General features: G+C 39.1%; 1 protein-coding gene across 12 annotated transcripts in view; it reads right to left on the bottom strand.

The window, feature by feature from the left end:
- The window catches only part of LRRFIP2 (LRR binding FLII interacting protein 2), a 103550-nt gene extending 87764 nt beyond the window's left edge, over positions 1–15786 (bottom strand). For 11 of the 12 annotated variants that reach the window (XM_054594879.1, XM_054594883.1, XM_054594881.1 and 8 more), the window contains exon 1: positions 15484–15786. The gene's annotated coding sequence lies outside the window, so the exon portion shown is untranslated. The remainder of the gene's footprint in view (positions 1–15483) is intronic. The other variant, XM_054594880.1, reaches the window with a different exon arrangement.
- Between the last annotated feature and the right edge of the window lie 3912 nt (positions 15787–19698).

Here is a 19698-nt window from a genome sequence, read left to right as displayed (position 1 = left end):
AACAGTTTCAACAAGCTTCAGGCTAACCAGTCCAGAAAATAAGATGACAAAAAAAGGGAGACAGAGGCAGAGGATAAACAGGAAAAGAGACCAAGTTCCTGTCTGTCTTCCTTGTCCTATCCACAGAGAGTACCTAAGTGTTTATGTGACTAATTGGCCAGGTCCTGTCAACTTTTTCAACTGCACAAGAGGCACACCAACCATGACCTGTTTCAATAAACAATCTAGTGCTTTTGAAAGAATTATATTATTTATACTCTGTAGGCAAATATCCAAAAAGGTTTTCAGCTCCTATGCAATCTATCTTCTAATAACTCCAGAACAGTGATAGGGAAAAACCTTAAAAGAAATAAGAATCCTGGCATAGCCAGTGGAAAACTGCTTTTCAACAAAATGACAAAAATAAGGATGCAGACTCAAATATATTATTTCCAGTTTCCGATCCTAAAAGGACTTTCAGTAAGTTTCTAGCCCAAGGAGGTTTCCTAAAGAACACTTTTCTTCAGGAGCCATGTTATCCTCGTCCAGCCTCTCCTTAGTGGTATTGACCAAACCAAGAGCTAAACCTTTATAATGACAAGAACAAAACTGCCTGCATTTTGTCAAGTCCTTTACCTGAACAATGTCAAGTTGATTTTCGCCAGATGATTTTGTCATTAAGTATTGGTCTATCCAAGGGAAAGAAGAGAAGTATCTACAGAACGTCGCAAAATATAAACCTTCCAAAACAGACACATCAATAAAGCTTTCTCTTCCCCAGTGAGCTTCTCATATGACACATTTCTGAAAAACAGGCATTTTGCCACAGTAAGCGGCACTTCAATTATGAGATTGTTCCCTTTTGTGAGAACAGAATGTGTATGTAATGTCAGTATGTCACATTCTAAATACAGCACACTGAGTAGTGTCTGGATACTGATAGTTGCAGTTCCCCTATAATAAGTATTTCATCATGGAGAACTCAAAACACTGGCACGATAAGTCTTTGCATCAGAGTTGTCATTACAGATAACACTGGTCTGCACAATAAAACACGTGGTAGTTATTCATAAGCAATTCACAGTATCTGGAATGGCACCTGAACTAAAGACTTAGTGTGACTACAGTTGTTCCCATCGGACGGGATTTCAGGTGAGAGCATCGGAGTCCATCGGACTGCGTGAGCAGCCGCTGCGTGGCCCTGCCTCGGGCTCTGCCTTGGCTCCTCATCTACAGAGCAGCAACACCTGTCCCAGCCATTTCACAGGGTTAACGTGAGGCTCAAAGGAGTTAGGATAAACACAGCCGTTTAAGAAACCTAGAAAGCACTCCATAAATGTTTAAAAGTGTCTTGAATTAACTAACTCTTTTACGTATTTAACTTATGAAGTTGGCAAAAGGGCAATCCTTGCCTTTCTTCACAATTTTGTCCTTTTAACTAAACAGAAATATCCTCAAGCTATTTCTTCCAGCATGCATTCTATGATATCATTTGCCATGATAAGAAGTTTTGCTGAAGTCTGGAGCAATCTGGAAGAAAAAAAGCCTTTAAAAAATAAAAATGCCTACAGTATAATCATTATACTATACAGCATATTTACATAATAAAATAAAAAATAAAAAACATTTAAGATTCATTGTGGTATCCAAAGTATATTTTTGCAAGTCTAAATGAATACACAACTTTGGGAGAATGGCTTTATATTGGGTGTTAGTCACCTTATTAGAACACTTGACTGAGAAAATAGAAGAGGGAGGGGCCATTTAATGGTACACTTAACATCTATGCATACTTTTCTATGTAATTTTTACTTCAAAAGAAGACCTCTACACAAATATTGAACTTGGGTCAATGATGCACATACTGAAATATTGAGGGCTGAAGTGTACTGTTACCTGCTGCTTATTTTCAAATGCATCCCCAAAAATGAAATAATGGACAGAAGGAGGAATGAATATAGGGGATAGACAGGTGGTAAAGTATAATAAAACACTAACAGCAGAATCCAGATAGTAAGTATATGCATATTCATAGAACTCTTTTAACTTTTCTGTATATTTGAAAATTTTTATAATATAGTATTCGCAAAAAAAAAAAAAAATTAACAGGTTGAGAATGGTAGACAGCTAAGTGAACAAGAGGCAGGGGACTGGGAACTGCAGTAAGAAAAACTTTTCCTAACTTCATTCTGCAATGTTTTGTCATTTTCAATAAACAAAGCAGGACTATAAAAATTTATATCGGTCACTTTGGTCAGGTAGCTCAGTTGGATAGAGTGTCATCCCATCTACCAAAAAGGCTGCAGATTCAATTCCCGGTCAGAGCACATACCTAGGTTGAGGGTTTGATCTGGGTGCAGAGAGGCAACCAATCAATGTTTCTCTCTCTCCCCCCCACCTCCAAAAGCAATAAAAACATATCCTTAGATGAGGTTTAAAAAAATTTTTTGTTGGTCATCTCTGGTAAAACCATAACTTTCTATCAGATTTCACATTAACAATTACTCTTGGAGAACATAATGAAATTCTAAGTAAATTAAAAAACCACATTGCTAATTTTAAATAGAATGAGTATCATTGGATTAACCTTTAAAATTAAAAATCTCCACCTCCTCCTATCCCCTCCCTCAGATGACATGTTGTAGAATTGTGCACCTGAAACTGTATAATTCTGTTAACCAGTATCACCCCAATAAATTAATGAAGGATTAAATAATGAAAAATAAACCTGAGATTTTAAATTTGGTGGTCAACTACTAGCATCACCCTAAATAATACAGTGTTGAACAAGTGGTTATTTAACTTGTCCTAGGTCACACATTTCTATAAAATATGTACAAACAATTAAAAGCTGGTTTGACCTGAATAAAAAAATAATAATAATAAAATTAAATTAAAAATCTGACTCAAATCAACAGTTCCAATTAGAACAATGAAGCAACCACTAATGTCCTCAAAGTCCTGGGGAAAAAAACAATTTTAAAGTCTACAAGTTTTTATTAACAGAGCAAAATTGTTTGAAATTTTCAAGATTTCCTGAAGACCTTTATAATTCCTTCTACTCATGTAACTCAGTCACTGGAAAAAATAAGTGACATGAGATACTTTAATATGCGAAAGGAAGATGCCAACATTTTCCCTCTTTTGAGTCATGTTTGTTGATCAGCTTTGTGAGCTTAAACTTGACTTAGAAGAGACACAGAAATGTCCTGAATGGTAGGCAAGATACCGGTCAGGTCCATAAGAGAAGGAAGTTGATAAGATACAATGCAATATAAGCACAATGTTCACGGGGAATGACTGCAGAGAAAAGTAGGGCTAAGAGCGCAGCTGTGAGAGTAGCTATTCCAAGCGCCACTCCAATCCAGACACATGCAATGAGTTCCTCTTAAGATGCACTTACTTCTGCTAATAAAAGTCCAAATACCAATATTTGGTGGTTCCTTTTTATGAAAATAAAGAGAAACTGAGTCTCCCCCAATTCCCATGTCTGTGCATCCACCACCCGATACCACCCCTCAACATACACATACACAGAAACAGAGAGAAGATACCATTAATAAAATCACTTCCCAGAAGTTAAGGACATGAGTGGCCAGGTTCAAAGGGCCCACAGAATGCTCAACACAAGTCCTGAGTCCACAGCAAGGTATTTCATAGTGAATTATCATAATGAATTTCAAACAGGGAGGGACAAGAATGCTTTTACAAGCTTCCCAGGGTGAGAAAATCAGGTCAGGTAAAGGATTAATAATTAGAATGGCTTCAGACTTCCAAAAGCAATTATGAAACAAGAGGACTAGCGTGATTCCTTCAAATTTCTGAAGAAAAATTATAGACAACCTATACAGTCTGTGCCCAGTCAAACCACTCTGTTCTCACACTTGATAATTAAAGACATTTTCAGACATGCATGGTCTCAAAAGTTCACCTCTTTTACAGAGAAGAGGAGCAACTGGAATAGATGCCCCACAGGATGAGAAATGTCTGAGGAAGAAAGCTACAGATTGAAGCAATGTGATTCAAAAGACATAAAGGAGGGGTGTCATCCCCAAAATCTCCAGAGCCTTTGTGACTTCTTTTTAATACGAGGGGAGGCCTGTCCAGGTTTTCATCCGTTTCTCCTAACCTGATGCGGATCAAGTTCCTGCTGTCTCCTCTCCCCATTGCCTAGACTGGCTGAGAATTTATTTCACACACAAGTGTTTTGCCTTTACCTATTCCTGACAGCTAAAGCATGATAAGCTTAGAAGCAAAAATACACAAGTAGGTTTACAGTTGTTGAGTACACAGTTTATTCTTGTATTTTGATTTATTAATTACTGTATTATTGTTCCATACAGGCAACTGTAAACCTGCTTTTGCCCCACCCTGTCTATAGAGCACCATACTGCTCCAACCATACTTCTTCAAGATATTCGGTACCTAGCAAAGACTTCAGCTCTGCCAGACGCCCTGACGGTGGTGAGTCTTACCGTTTCCCAAGACCAACAAACTTTCCCAATGACTTACCAGAAAGGGTTCAAGGAAGACTTTGTTCACTTTATCTACTGGGAACCTGCATTTAATAGTGGCAATGTGGACCTCTCCTTTCATAGCTAGGTTTATACTTTCTACTCAGTTTTTTGAAAGAAACAATATACTGCTTAGGGATACATAGTATGGCAGATATTGGCTTATCGTTCACTAAGCCATTTCCCTCTTCTGCCTACGACTACGCTACATTTTACAGACTTCATTACCATTACATGCAGCCATAAAACTGAGTTCCAGCCAATGGAATGTGGGCGCAGGTATGCCATGTCCACACCTGGCCCGTCAACCTTCCCTCACAATCTACCGCACTCCCTCTCTCTGCCCTCAAATCTGCCAGCCAAATGTGGAGAACTCAGTGAAAGTCTCTGAGGTCTCAGGGGACAGCATAGTCACTGAATGAAAGGGGCCCGAGTCCCTGAATGACTTTAAGGAACCAATTATTCTTTTGCCACTATTTCCAATTCACAGCAGACAGAGATGTGAGTGATAAATAAACTTAGTGTTAAACCACCAACAGGTGGGGGTTGGTTGTTAAAGTACGTTAGCCTGTCCTCACTGATAGACACAAAAAGGTGGTAGAGCTATTTCCAGTTTTTCAAAATTAAACGATATATGAATGAGAAATGCATATATGGAAGGTGAAATGGACTGCACGCCGCCCTCGCAGGGGAGGGGTGTCCCAAAAGAGTGATTAACATGTGAAATGGGACTGTGATTGCCGGGAGGGGAAGGGATACCAGCAAAGCATACATACAGGGAACCTCTTGCACGAATGTGATCTTCAATTTCTTGACTCAGGTAGTGAGACCACAGGCATTCATTTTATTATTCTTCCAGAAACTGTATTTTGTTTTGTATCTCTATTTCACAAATAAACGAATTATTTTCTCAAAATGAACTAGATGGATAGATAGAACAGACACTTGAAAAAATCTGTTGGAGGACTTGGGAAAAACATGGTGAACAGAAAACTAAACAAAAAGAAGCATCTCTTCACTCCGTGAAAAAAACTGAGTGTTAAACAAGAAAGGAAACAATCATGATAACAATACTTAGCTGAGAAGTACACAATATTTACTTAGTTATAATAAAAACATCACCAAGTGATTTAAAATTGTAAAACAGGCATGTTGCAAGGAGGGGAAGTGGGAGGAAATAATGAAGAAATAAAAAGTAATGATAAAAACCACTAGTAATTTCCACCAATGTGGGGATACTTTTAATTGTGAGTATTATGTTTTATAAACAAAACAGAATTTGTAAAAAACCAGTTATGGCAGACAGGCTCTAAGGAGGCTCCCCACCATAATCCCTGCTCCTGCTGTTCACACCTTTGTGTAAACACCTCCCCAGGAATGTGGGCAGGACTTATGACTTGCTTCTAACGGCTAGAATACAACAAAGGTTATGAGATGTCATTCCCATGATTATGTTACATTACATAAGACTGTCTGGCTAGCAGATTTGCTCTAGACTCTCCCTGATGGCTTGATGAAGTGGTCATATATGAACATACCATGGGCCAAGGAACCTAAGGCTGCCTCTGAGAGTTGAAAGCGGCCTTTACAAGCTTGAAGAGTCCTAAAACCACATAGAAATTAATTCTGCAAAAAACCTAAGTAAGCTTGGAAGCAGATTTTTATCAGCTATATTTCCAAGTGAGGATTCAGCCCAGCCGACTGCTTGACTACAGCCTTGTAAGACTCTAAGCAAGGAACCCAACTCAGTCCTGTTCAGAATCCAGACCCACAGAAACTCAAGGATAATAAATGTGTGTTGTTTTAGGCTGCTAAACTTGTTACACAGCATTAAAAAACCAATACAACAGCTTTTAAAACTTTGGATGAATGAATTTAACAAAGTTGTAAGGATACAAAAATCAATTCTAAAATTTAGTTGTATTTCTATACACTAACAATGAACAATCCAAAGGAAATTAAAACAATTCCACTTACAATATCATAAAAAGAATAAAATACATATGAATAAATTTAGCCAAGGAAGCAAAAGACCTGTATACTGAAAACTACAAGATACTGCTGAAAGAAACTAAAGAAGACATAAATAAATGAAAAGCCACCCTGTGTTCATGGACCAGAAGACCTAATACTGTTAAAATGTCAATACTACCTAAAGAAATCTACAGATTAAATGTAACCTATATCAAATCCCAATATTTTTAGATATATTTTTACTGATTAATTTGAGAGAAAGAGAGGAAGGAGGGGGGAGAGAGACAGAGAGACAGACAGGCACTGATTTGTTGTTCCATATATTTATGCATCCATTGGTTGACTCTTCTATGGGCCTTGACCAGGGATAGAACCTGCAACCATGATGTAACAGTTCTCTAATGAACTGAGCTACTGGGCCAAGGTCCCCAATGACATTGTTTGCTAAAGTAGAAAAACCCATCCTAAAATTAAAATGTATGTGGAATTGCAAGGGACTCCGAATAGACAGAACAATCATGAAAAAACAAAATGGGAGGTATCACACTTCTGATTTCAAAACTTACTAGAAAACTACAGTAAGCAAAACAGTGTGTAACTGGCATAAAAGCATAAAGACTATAATAGAGAACCCAGAAATAAACGCTGGCATGCGGTCAAATGATTTTCAACAAGGGTGTAAAGACCAATCAATGGGAAATGTACAACCTTTTCAACAACTGGATATCCACATGCAAAAGAACAAAGCGACCCTTACCTTATATACCATCTAAAAAAATTAACTTACAGTGAATCAAAGAAATGAATTAAGCTAAAACAATAAAAACTCTTAGAAAAAGACATACACGAAAAGCTTTAATATATCATATTTGGCAATGATTTTTTGGCTATGACACCAAAACTATAGGCAACAAAAGAAAAGGTAGAAAAATTGAATTTCATCAAAATGTAAAACTTCTGTGCATTGAAGGGCACTATCAACAGTAAAAAAGCAACCCACAGAACAGGAGAAATATTTGCAAACAATATATCTGATAAGGGATTGATATCCAGAATACACAGAGAACCCTAAAACTCAACCACAAAACAACCCAATTCAAAGATGAGCAAAGGACTTGAATAGATATTTCTCCAAAGAAGATATACAAATGTCCAAGAAGTATTACGATGAGATGCTCAACACCACTAATCATTAGGAAATGCAAATCAAAGCCACAATGAGAAGCCGCTCCACATTTATTAGAATGGCTATGTTAAAAAAAGAAAGAAAATAAGTGTGTAAAAGATGTAAAGAAACAGGAGCCCTTGTATTTTTTTAAAGTGTATTTTATTGATTATGCTATTGCAGTTGTCCCATTTTTTTCCTCCCCTTATTCCCTTCTACCCTGCACCCCTCCTCCCCCACTCCTACCAGCATTCCCCCCCCACCCCCGACCCCTTACTTCCTGTCCACAGGACGTACATATAAGTTCTTTGGCTTCTCCATTTCCTATACTATTCTTAACCTCCCCCTGTCTATTCTGTACCTACTATGTACGCTTCTTACTCCCTGTACCTTTTGCCCCCTTCTCCCCCTCCCCCTCCCCGCTGCTAACCCTCCATGTGGTCTCCATTTCTATGATTCTGTTCCTGTTCTAGTTGTTAGCTTAGTTTGTTTTTGTTTTTGTTTTAGGTTCAGTTGTTGATAGTTGTGAGTTTGTTGTCATTTTACTGTTCATAGTTTTGATTTTTTTCTTAGATAAGTTCTTTTAGGACTGTGAAGTGGTGTAGCTGTTTGTGGAAAATGATATGGCAATTCCTCAAAAAATTAAACACAGAATTGTTATATGGTCCAACAATTCCTCTTGGGGCAGGGGAAGGGAAAGAAAGGGGAAGGGAGGGGAGGGGAGGGGGAACTTAAATAGATATTTATATACTTGTGTTCATAGCAGAATTATTCACAATTGCCAAAAGCTGAAAGCAAATCAAGTGTCCCTCCACATATATGGATAAAAGAATATGTGGTATATACACACAATGGAATAGTAATTCAGCCTTAAAAAGGAATGAAATTCTCATACATGCTACAACATGGATGAACACTGAGGACACTGTGATAAGTGAAATTACATGATTCCACATATATGAGGTACCTACAATAGTCAAATTCATAGAGAAAGAAAGCAAAATTGTGGTTACCAAGGGCTGTGGGGAATGAGAAGTTACAGTTAATGGGTAAAGAGTTTCAGTTTGGGATGATGAACGAGTTCTCGAGATAGACGGCGGTGATGGTTGCACAACAGTGTGAATGTACCTAATGCCACTAAATTGTACACTTAAAAATGTTTAAATGGTGAATTTTGTTGTATCTATTTTACCACAACTTTATGTTTTTTCCAAGTTCCTAACCCACACCTTTATAGTCAGTTAATATTCTACAGAAAAAGCAAGCAGATACAATGGGCCAAAAATAATTTATTCAATAAATGGTATTGGGAAAAAGTGCAGAAAAATGAAACTAGACCACTTTCTTATACCACAGACAAGAATAAATTCAAAATGGACCAAACACTTAAATGTTAGACTTGAAACCATAAAAATCCTAGAAGAGAACATAGGCAGCAAAATCTCGGACATTGCTCATAGCACTTTTTTATCTGTTTTATCTCCCCAGGCAAGGGGGAAAAAAAAGAAAAAAAAATGGCACATTTTACCACATTAAAAAAACAAACAAACAACCTTTGGATGGGTAGCAAAGGGTGAATTTGGTAAGACAGGTGGACAGTGATCATCTCATTTCCATGACTGACTACTCAGACATAGTAATATCCATGACAGGGGAAGGAACATCTACTCTAAAACTGATTCTTTCTTTCTTTAGTCCTACAATCCTTGGGTCACTTAACTGAAATGCTTTAAAAAAAATTGCAACAACATCTATGCTTACTATCTGTACTGTTTGTTGTTATAAATGATTTAAAACATTCAACAGGAAACTAAATATTTAAACATCCTAATCCTCTGCATACAATATACTGCACTCTCTTGAACTTAGGAAACAGAGAGCCAGTAGATTGTTCCTAGCTGTTAAAATGTTTCTACTTAGGAAAGTGGGGATGTTGAAAGAATAACAAAGCGATCAGAACAAGTAACTTAAAAATTAATTTCCTAAAGCAGTAGAGATATGTTATATCAAAACTAGTTAAAATGCTGCTGTTCATAATGAAGGAAAACTAAGATATACAGGGCTCCAAGTGAAATTAATGGAAAAGATGAACTAGAATTCTTTTTAAAAGGTTTTAATACCCCACTTCTGAGGAAATAAAAAACACCCTCACATGTGCTTTTACCAAGGCTTTCCCAGCCAACCTTTTCCACTCTTACCTGTGCTCTGTTCTAAACTCACTTTTTGGTTCTTTTTTCTTTTTCTTTTTTGGAGGAGGGGGAGTGAAGGGTTAAAACAGGTAAGAGAGGTAACAAGAATAAACCGGATAATAGGAATAGAGAAGAGGAAGAAAAAAAACGCCAGTTAATTTTTTTTTCTCCTCCCACCGAATACTAAATACATCACCATTGTCAAAAGCTAGCAATCCAAACTTCTAAGGGCAAGGAAAAATTGATTTTCCTGGAGTCACAACCTAATCTAAAGCAAAGGAAAGGATGCAACTTTTGCATCTGTAAATTAAGTCTGTATGCCAAATTCTTCAAACAACCTTGACTGTAATACAGACTATAGTTAAAAATGGTGACATGAACCTTGGTCCAAAAGGGTGGAGCACTAAGCTCTTTTACAGCTTTCTAGTCTAAGATGTAAATGAGATCAGTTAAAGAACTTTAAACTCAAGTGTTTCGTCCACTGAGTATACAAAACACCAATATTTTTATGTGAAAACACAGGGTACAGGCAGCTACGCTGGGAGACAGCATCTGGTAATAACCAAAAGTTTGAAGGGATAACTTCATGATATTGCACATGATACTGTAACAGTACTATGGAAAGAAGAGAGTGAGAATTGGGGAAGAAGGTAATTTCTCTGTCTGAATTCAAAATAAGCCTGCAAAACAGTTCATCATTCCCAGTGCCCTTTTGATCCCAATGACAAGTGTGAAAGTCTCTGAATTCTACAATTTCAACTAGGGGCTTGGCCTCCCTATGCCAGAAACAGCAATGATTTTGCCCTGTTGTAAAACATGTAACTGATTCTTGGCAAACACACTCAGACCAGAGCATAATATCCATACTGGTACAATCCTGTGCTCCTGATTGTTCACATTTTTCTAAAATACTTTCCTCATTAGTTTTCCTTAATCATGCTCTTTCCTTTAAAAAGGAAGACAAAAAACTAGATCCTAGGATATGCATGCTAAGCAGATTTTCACTCCAAATGTAGCCTTAATCTTCTGAAGGCAAATGTCTTTATAGGCTCCCTCTTTTGGGGCTGCCACTTTTCCTAAACCGCAGGCCTTCCTGACTAGCAGCGGGGCCAGGACTGATTACACCAGTGTGGTGGTTCTATCAGGCAAGCTTTGACAGAGCCTGAAAATAGACCCTGGGCACCAGCCAGGGAAACTGCCACTCACAAGTTCCAACTTCATCATAACACGTAAGCCTCTTAGCACTTTTTTCTTCTCTAGTCTCTCTCATGTTAAAAGGGCAAAGATTCCTGAACCTGTTCCTGGTCATGAGCTATATAACATAGAAATGAACACTTGGAAACGTCCTTTCCTCTTCTCACAACAATGCAGAGTGACAACTGAATCTGTACCTGCCTCCTGCCTTTGGAAATTAACCCATCGACAGTACTCTGGTTTGCCAACGGATTTTTGGATCTCAGACTCCACCGAGGTTTATTTCATTATTAATAGTCTAGGATGAGGTAGATAAAGGAAAAAGGGGTGGGTTATTTCTTTCCCTTGTGGCTAATAACATAGTAGCAGACATCAACAGGACAAGTTAAACTATATACAATGTAAAAATAAATAAATAAGTAATACTTAAACTATATACAATGTTTTTCATTGCCATCAGTCATAAAGTCCTAAAACAACCTACTACAAAAGGTATTCATTTAGGTATTACCAAATATAAACAGAGTGATTTGCCTATAACAGCACCAGTCTTTAAGCCACAGCATTTTTACGTTTACCAGGACACATATAATATAGTACCTGTCACTCTAAAATGTTCTTTAAGTTGCTTTATAAAATACAGCTGTAGCATTTTTTAAAATGGAGAGAATAAAGAATACACGTAATTAAGAGCTCCTTTCTCCTTCAAGGTTAAGGAAGAAGTTAACTTCTATTATAAAATAAAGCTCAATATAGGATTTAAATACATTTTTAGATTTCATAACTTAAACCCCAATCCTGTAATCACACTTTCAGAAATACATTCCATACACATACTTATGGATTAGTGCAAAAACTTATATATGGGTTGTTCATTATAGCAGTGTTGGCAGAAAACTAAAAACAACCTAAATGCCTAGTAATAGGGAATGGTAAAATAAATATGGAAAATGAATAAATTATGGCTCATCTACATTAGGCAAAACATCCAGTCTTTTTAAAAAATCAGATGGGAAAAAGGGGTGAGGGAGGAAGTAGAGGGTGTAGGGGAGATAAATGGTGATGGAAGGAGACTTGTCTTGGGGTGGTGAACACAGAATACGATACACAGAGGATGTGTTATAGAATTGTACACCTGAAACCTATATAATTTCATTAACCAATGTCACCGCAGTAAATTCAATAAAAAAGTATAAAAAAAAATCCGATGGTCATGTGTGCTAACATAGAAAGATCCCTAAGACATATCAAGGGTAAGAATGAAAGATATGGGACATTTGTCCTAAACATATGTGATTACATATATAATAGAAAAATTTGGAGAAGGATAAGCAGGAAACCATTAATAGTGGTTGATGGGATTAGGGGTAGGGAAGTGAGAAAAGGCTAAAGTTTACTGTAGAAGGGAGACTTCCTTTTCACCATATAACATTTTCTTTTTAAATGTTTTATCAATTTTAAAACATCCTGCAAAAATCTACTAAGCTCATAAAGTGAGCATTCTTCTTCCATGCATACTATTTCCTCCCTCTTCTTAACCATTTCTTACCTGATCTACTGCTGTCCCTACCACTAGACAAAAACAAAGCATACATATGCATACATACAACAAATCTCAGAGTTTCTCCAAGAAACAGGACCCTCTCTGTCCCTCCTCCCCACCAAAAAAAAAAAGAAAAGAAAAGAAATAGCAGAACAAATGAAAAAAAGCATAACATACGATAAACCCAGTTTTTAGCCTATTTTTTGATTCCTTTTAAGTCTGGCCCAATTTATTGTAGGCCAAAAAGTTTTCAAAGTGCAATGGGCAACACATAAACACACAAAATCATTTCCACACGTGTCCTATTATCTTAAAGGGAAAATGGAGAAAAAGGACAGTTATTTTACTCACAGGGTAAATCTGCTCAATTTCTTCTGAAGTTTGAGTTCTCAATAATGGTCATAAAGTCTATTCAGTATTTGCGAACTGGACATGGTATTATGTTTTCTGGTTAAAGGACCATCTCTCCACTCAGATTCTCCAGAGCGAAAGCAACTACTTGTATCTAAAAGGAAAGGGCTATGAAAGGGTCTCTATTTTATAGATGCAATGATCTTATCATGAGGACAGAGAATTTTGTTTCCTCCTAAGTGATCCTCATCAACATTCCCAGCACATTGCAGGAAGAGTTTTTCTATCCATCATCAATTCTGTTCCTTTTTACACTAAAAGCAGGGTAGACAATTCACAAAGAGCTTTTGCAAGAAACTGCTCCCTCCCTCTCATTTCTAGTAAAGGTCTGTTTTTGGTTTTGTTTTCAGAGAGGAAAAATCTCCTTTGTCAAATATATTCTCCCTATCATCTTTTTCTTTCATTACAGAGATGCTTAAATCCTGACCTAAGAAGGCTTCTCTTGCAAGACAAGACTGTCAGGGATGGAGATGGTGGTTTCCACAAGGGATTTTCCAAAAGAGAATCTCTGTTCATGGGGAACTGAAACTTTTATGTCATTAATAGCTGGACAAAAATCAAAAGCAGCATTAGGGAACACTGTGAATATAAGAATGGATAACCCAGGAAACAAGAGGCCAAAATTTAGTCCAAGAATTAAATGAATTTGGTAAGCAAGACCAAAAGGGTAAACTTACCATTACTTTTTATCACTGATAACTAACTAAAGTTCTTTATAAACAAAAGATCAAGGTAAAATAAGCTGAATTCCAGAAAACAAGGCTAAGAGTATCAATAACTCTGTGATTCAGTTATTTTGCTTAACAACAGCTTAAAAGCCAAAAACGTCAAGTTGCATGTCAGCATAAAAAGTTATTTCTAGTTTAAAATGAATTCACTACAATAATAAATCACAACTTCAGTTCACACTTTCTTCTATGTCAGAACTTAAATAAGAAGTATACATAGTCTCACTCCACATCATTTTTAAGGATACATTTGCAAAATGAGTGAGACCTTTCACTCAGAAGACTATTTTGTATACTGCAGATTCTTTCTGTGAACTCTCCCTTTCAGCAACATGTATTTTGTTTCTAGAGCCCCTCATTTATGGGTAAAAATCACAACAATCCACTTAGGAACTAACATCCAAACATCCTGCAAAAGTTCTTTTTATTTCCTTATCATACTTCATGACAATAAATATCCAGCAACAAACCAAGCACTATGAAACACAACCCTTCCTATAACATGAGGGAAGGCATCTAATAAAGCAGGCGACAACAAACTTCTAGCTTTCCTCTGCACCAATTTTAAGATCCGTATCAATGATTCACCAAGCAGTGACCTAACTTCCTAAATGAATCACACTTTCCAAAATTTTCATTCTACACCAGTAGAATACTAGGTCATCATCTCTGTATTGGTTAAACAGAACATGATGTTGGTAAAACAGGGTTAATTCTGCAAGACTTTCAAACCACAGCAAACCTCAAGTCCCTGCCAACTAACTCTTATCTGCTCCACTCTGCATTCTCCAAAAACAGATTGATCCCCAAAATAAAATGTTATCTTGAAAACAATGTTATTTTAACCATTAAGAACGGATCCATCCACTCCCCGCTCTCTATCGCTGATGTCATCACTGCATCCACATTCTCTTCCCGTGGTGACAAAATAATGACCATTCTGTTATCCTCACCTATATCTTTTAGCCAATTAACCTACTCTACAGTTTTTCTGTTTACGGCAGAAATGCTGAGTCATTAAATGGAAAAGCAAAGAAAATAAGCTACGAACTACTGCAAGTCGAGGATATTTCCCTAGCCACCTCTCAACTGCCTGATATTTGTGTCTCCCGCGGTGACACCAGGAGAACAAACACCTGAACTCCCCCCACCCCCGGCCCCGTAAGAAAGAAAAAGAAGTGGATTTCCTTAGGTCCCCCTGCTTCCTACTCTTTATCCGCAGACGAGAAGCAGGCCTGACTGGACTACAGAATAGAACAATCTGGGTGTGAATAACACCCCTTACTAGTCAAGCATGAAGCAGGACACTCCTAGCAAGCGCCTGTTGTGCCCGCGCTTCATTTCGGGTCAAGAAGGAAGGCAAAAAAAAAAAAAAAAAAAAAAAAGCCAAAAAATGCTACGCCCTCCACTGGCCTGACACCGTACCCTGGGGCGACTGCCTGGGGACAGAACCGACAGAGAGCAAAGCGCGTCTGGAAAGGTGGAGAAGGCTCCAGGAGCACCCGAAGCCGAGGGACAGCAGCCCAATTTAATTTCTCCTACAATACGAGTAACACCTTCCCCTCAAGCGGACCGAGGGTGCGCGTTAGAAACCTGGCGTGAGGCCGGAGACAGGCGGAAGGCAGGGAGCGACCCCGACCCCGGAGCCCGCTGGGGGAGTCCGCCAGCTCCAGGGAAGCCCAGCCCCCAGCAGAGGTCAGCGGCGGCGCGGACCCCCAGGCTGCAGAGGCCAGGAAGAGGCCCCCGTACCTGCCCTCCCCCGGACAGCGGGAAGAGCAGCCCCTACCTGTCTTTGGGCGCGGGCTGTGGCTGCGGCGGCGCCGCCCGGGAAGGGCCAGAGCGCGGCTCGCTCGCCGGGAGCCTGCCCGGACGAAGAGCGGGGAGCGAAGGGCGAGTGGCGCGGAGGGCGAACCTAGTCCCAGGTTCCCGGCCAGGGGGGCCGGGCTGGAAGCGGCAGCTCCAGATGTCGGTGGCTAGTGAGCCAGTCACGCCGTGTCCTCTCGCCGCCCCGGCTCAGACAGCGGGAACCGGCCCCCGGGAGGAGCCGCAGCCCGAACCGCCGGCGGAGGAGGCGCAGGAGGGGCGGGGCCACAGGGTCGGCGACCCGCTCACCCGGAAGTAGTTGTGGTCGCGGCAGCGCGCGCCGCGGGGTGGGCTTGATCCTGGCCGTGCAAAGGCACCCGGCCTCTCCCTCGGCGAGCTGAGAGCCGCCGAGGGGGCGATGCTCTGCCACCGCGAGCTGCTGGGGCCTCGCGGGAGGGTCGGCGGCGGGCCGTGGCCGCCGGTGGAGTGGAGCACCGGGGCGGCCTTGAGATGGGTCTCCGACTCCTCCGAGTCCACGGTGCCCGCCCAACTCCTCTGCCCCCAGGACCAGGGCCGGGTATGTGAGTTGACGCTTGTGCTTATGCAAGGGCTGCACCTGCCCTGGTTGCCTCTAAACTGTCCGGCCTAGTGGCCTTGGTTAAGTGGGCCGAGGTGGCAGTTTCGACTGTAAAAAACAAGTGCGAGGGCGAAAGGGTGCAACTGAAATGATAAAAGCCTTATTTGCAAAGTCAAAACGAGTGATTTTTAGAAATTATTACCTGAGAAGAACGGGGGTCGGGGGTATGGATATAGATAGAGCCCATTAGGTATCTGATAGACACAGACGTGCCATTCATTCCGGAAGTATCTCTTGAGACCCACGAGGTAAAAGTCACTGGAGAAAGACCAGGCTCCTGATCTTTTTGCAGATTTAAGCAAACAAACAAGGTAATGACACATTGTGTACGGCTCTGCAGGAAATAGCAGTGATGAATGAATGAGTAAGATTATTTCCTTTGGCAGGATCAGGTGGCTAGGAAGACTAGAGGGAAGTGACCGTGGAGCAGCCTCCTGAGAAAAAGGCACGAAATACACGTAGATACAATTTTGCGTACAGGGACTGTAAGTTTCAGAACCCCTGGGATAAGCCCATGGATGCCATGTTAAGAACCAGTTTCTAAAGCCCTTCGAGGCTTTTCGGTGCTTCTGCAATTTCAGGAGGCTTGCTGACCCTGAACAGTTTATGAGGGCTGGGCTTACGGCATGGTTAGGAGAGGTTCAAGGTATGAATTAGGGAACTTTGGTTTCTAGACAGTGAGACATAAACAGACACTTTATTGCATTTTACCACCAGCCTTGAAAGATAACCTCTTTAGCTTTTCACTATTTCTCTTTCCATGTCACTATTTTTCTCAAACCCACGAGTCAAATGGCTTTTACCTGGGATCAAGAAGAGCTTAATCTTCCCAAAAGAGTGTACTGTTTTATGATCTGAATAAAGAATTAATGACATCTTTTGCTAAACCAGTTAAAGACAAAATTAAATGCCGACTTGCAAGAGAAAGCACCTATTTAAGTAATAATAATAAGACCAAAAACTCAGGATGTTTATTAAATGCTAGTTTATATAACTGCATAATTAATAGAAAGATTGTTTGGATAATAGTAGGATGAAATTCTCTTGTCTTTTTTTTTTTTTTTTTTTTTACTCTTTAACCACTTATTTTTGGGTCACACCAAACTAACAGAGAAATTTTTTGTTGTGTCTTCTGGGAAAACTGGCAGGGAGTTCACACTTACTGAGTACCTGTGATTTTCACAGCCTTCCTATAGCCCTTACATACATTATCCCTTTCAGTACTAGGACCAGTCTTGAGATATAGGAATTACTATACCCGTTTTAGTAACTAAGACACTGAGATTAAGAGAGACTTGACTAAGGTAGCAAAACTAGAAGAGCTAAAATTTGAACTCAGACCTTTCTGGCCCTTACTCCATTCACACCATGTTGCTGTACTTCAATATTTATTTAAGAGGGCGATATAAGTAAAGTGTCCTGTCAAGCAGATTTTTGTGTTGCTTTTAAAATTTTATGATGAAAATATACTTTCACATAGAGTGTAAATTAGTCAATTGTGGAACTCTGTGTTTTACTTCTTCCTTTCCAGGATACTTGCCATCTCTTTGGCACTGTCAAAACTATTCCACTTGTTTTAAGAGTTCGTACTGTCATGTGTCTTTTGAACACTCCCAAGAATGTTACAAAGGATGATGCAATATTTTGTCGTTGCAGGGGGGTCTGACTAAATGCATCACTCTGAATTATTTCATAGCCAGACTTTCCCTGCACATTTAGTGATCTTTCTGCCCAAAATATGTGTTCCCATGTCTTGATGGGATATTCTGATGTGTAGTGCCCCCAGGTCTCTGTGGGCTAGCTGCTCTAGGGAAAAATTAACAGATGAAGGAAAATTTTGCAAGTGTTTATACAGTTTTGAGGAATGAGGTAGTAGGATTTGTACATTTTTGTTCCTTTCATATCAGATCCTTCACATTTTTCTTTGATGATGTCAAGAAACAAAAATTTTCCTTTCTCAAGCGCAAACACTCATTTTTGTGGTTTTAACAAAATTGTCTTTTGCAGACATAATACTTTGTTTCACTCTATACACATCTCTGAAAAACGTTAGTTCAAACATTAAAAATAATTGCCACTTTTCAGAGCCTAGTATTTTTATTTAAGTGTGTGAGTGAGTGTGTGTGTGTGTGTGTGTGTGTGTGTGTATGTTGAAAGCATTTTTTAAATTTTGGTTTACTCCTTACAAAACTATGCAAACATAGTAACTGTATATTTGCTTTAAATATAACAAATATTCTCTTTCTAAAAATTTCTTCTCATCTAGATTTACTATTTTTTCTTGCTGTCTTCTTTTTTCTTTTACTTTTGATTTGGAAATAATTATAGATTCACAAGAAGTTGCAAAAATAGTGGAGAGGTTTCCCTCATTGGTAGCTTCTTACATATATATAATTATATTATTAAAACTAGGAAATTGACATCTGGCTATCTTCTTTAGGTTTTTAGTTTATTTTTGTGTCATTGTATCAAAAAAATTCCATTTCGCCACAGTTCATTTCTGTTGCATTTGATTTGGTTCTTCTACCTTTCCTAAATAGCAAATGACAAAGTCAGTAAGCTTGCATGGTCCTGATCTGGAATTACAAGTTTACTAAAAACATCTGTGGGTTAACACACTTAAAAATCATTCATTTGTCCCTGGCTTGTGTGGCTCAGTGGATTGAGCACCAGCCTGCAAACCAGAAAGTCACCTGTTTGATTCCCAGTCAGGGCATATGCCTGGGTTGTAGGCCAGGTCCCCAGCTGGGAGTGTGCGAGAGGCAACCAATAGATGTTTCTCTCCCTCTCTCTCTCTCCCTCCTTTCCCCGTCTCTAAAAATAAATAAATAAAAATTTTTAAAAAAATCATTCATTTGTAAAATCGTTTGCTTTTTTTCTGTGTATACTATTTCTTGTCATCCTGCCCTATAACCCTATAAATTCATACAACCTGCATATGTGTGTACTATACCGACTCTGGCCACTGAAATGTGTTTAAAGAGATTGCTATTAAAGTAAAAGGAAAAAAGTGAAAAGCCCCTCAGGACTGGAAAAAAAAAGTATCTAAACTTCTAACTCTCCGAATGGGAGTGCCATGGTCTCGATGGTCTGTTAGTTCGGAAGCCAGATCTCATTTTTAGCTAATTCTGGCTCTACAAGACATCTCCTAGCCAGAGCAACTCACCTTGGCTCCACCAGAGAGTAAACAAAGGAAAGGAAAGTTGTGAAACTCACTTTCTTCAGTCTTAGTGGTGAGAAAAGATTAATGAGCAGGGAGAATTTGGCGTTTTGTATAGATACCAATTACGTATGAATGCCTAATCACAGATAATCAAGTGAAGGCTCTTCTTAGTTATATAATCATTGTAAATGAATAATCAGACATCCTTCATATTATGGCTCATTTAGCAAACTCACTCACCTACTGTGTACCAGGCACTTAGACACTAGAAACACAGGCACACAACAGGATCTGTTTTTAAATTTTTATTTACTGAGAGAGGGAGAGAGAAACATTTCTCTGATGCTCCACTTATTTATGCATTCATCGCTTGCTTCTTGTTTGTGCCCTGACCTGGG

This window comes from Pteronotus mesoamericanus, unplaced genomic scaffold (assembly GCF_021234165.1).
Source record: "Pteronotus mesoamericanus isolate MK-2021 breed Mesoamerican mustached bat unplaced genomic scaffold, CSHL_Meso_final scaffold_54, whole genome shotgun sequence".
Taxonomy (NCBI): Eukaryota; Metazoa; Chordata; class Mammalia; order Chiroptera; family Mormoopidae; genus Pteronotus; species Pteronotus mesoamericanus.
This window is presented reverse-complemented; position numbering and strand designations above follow the sequence as displayed.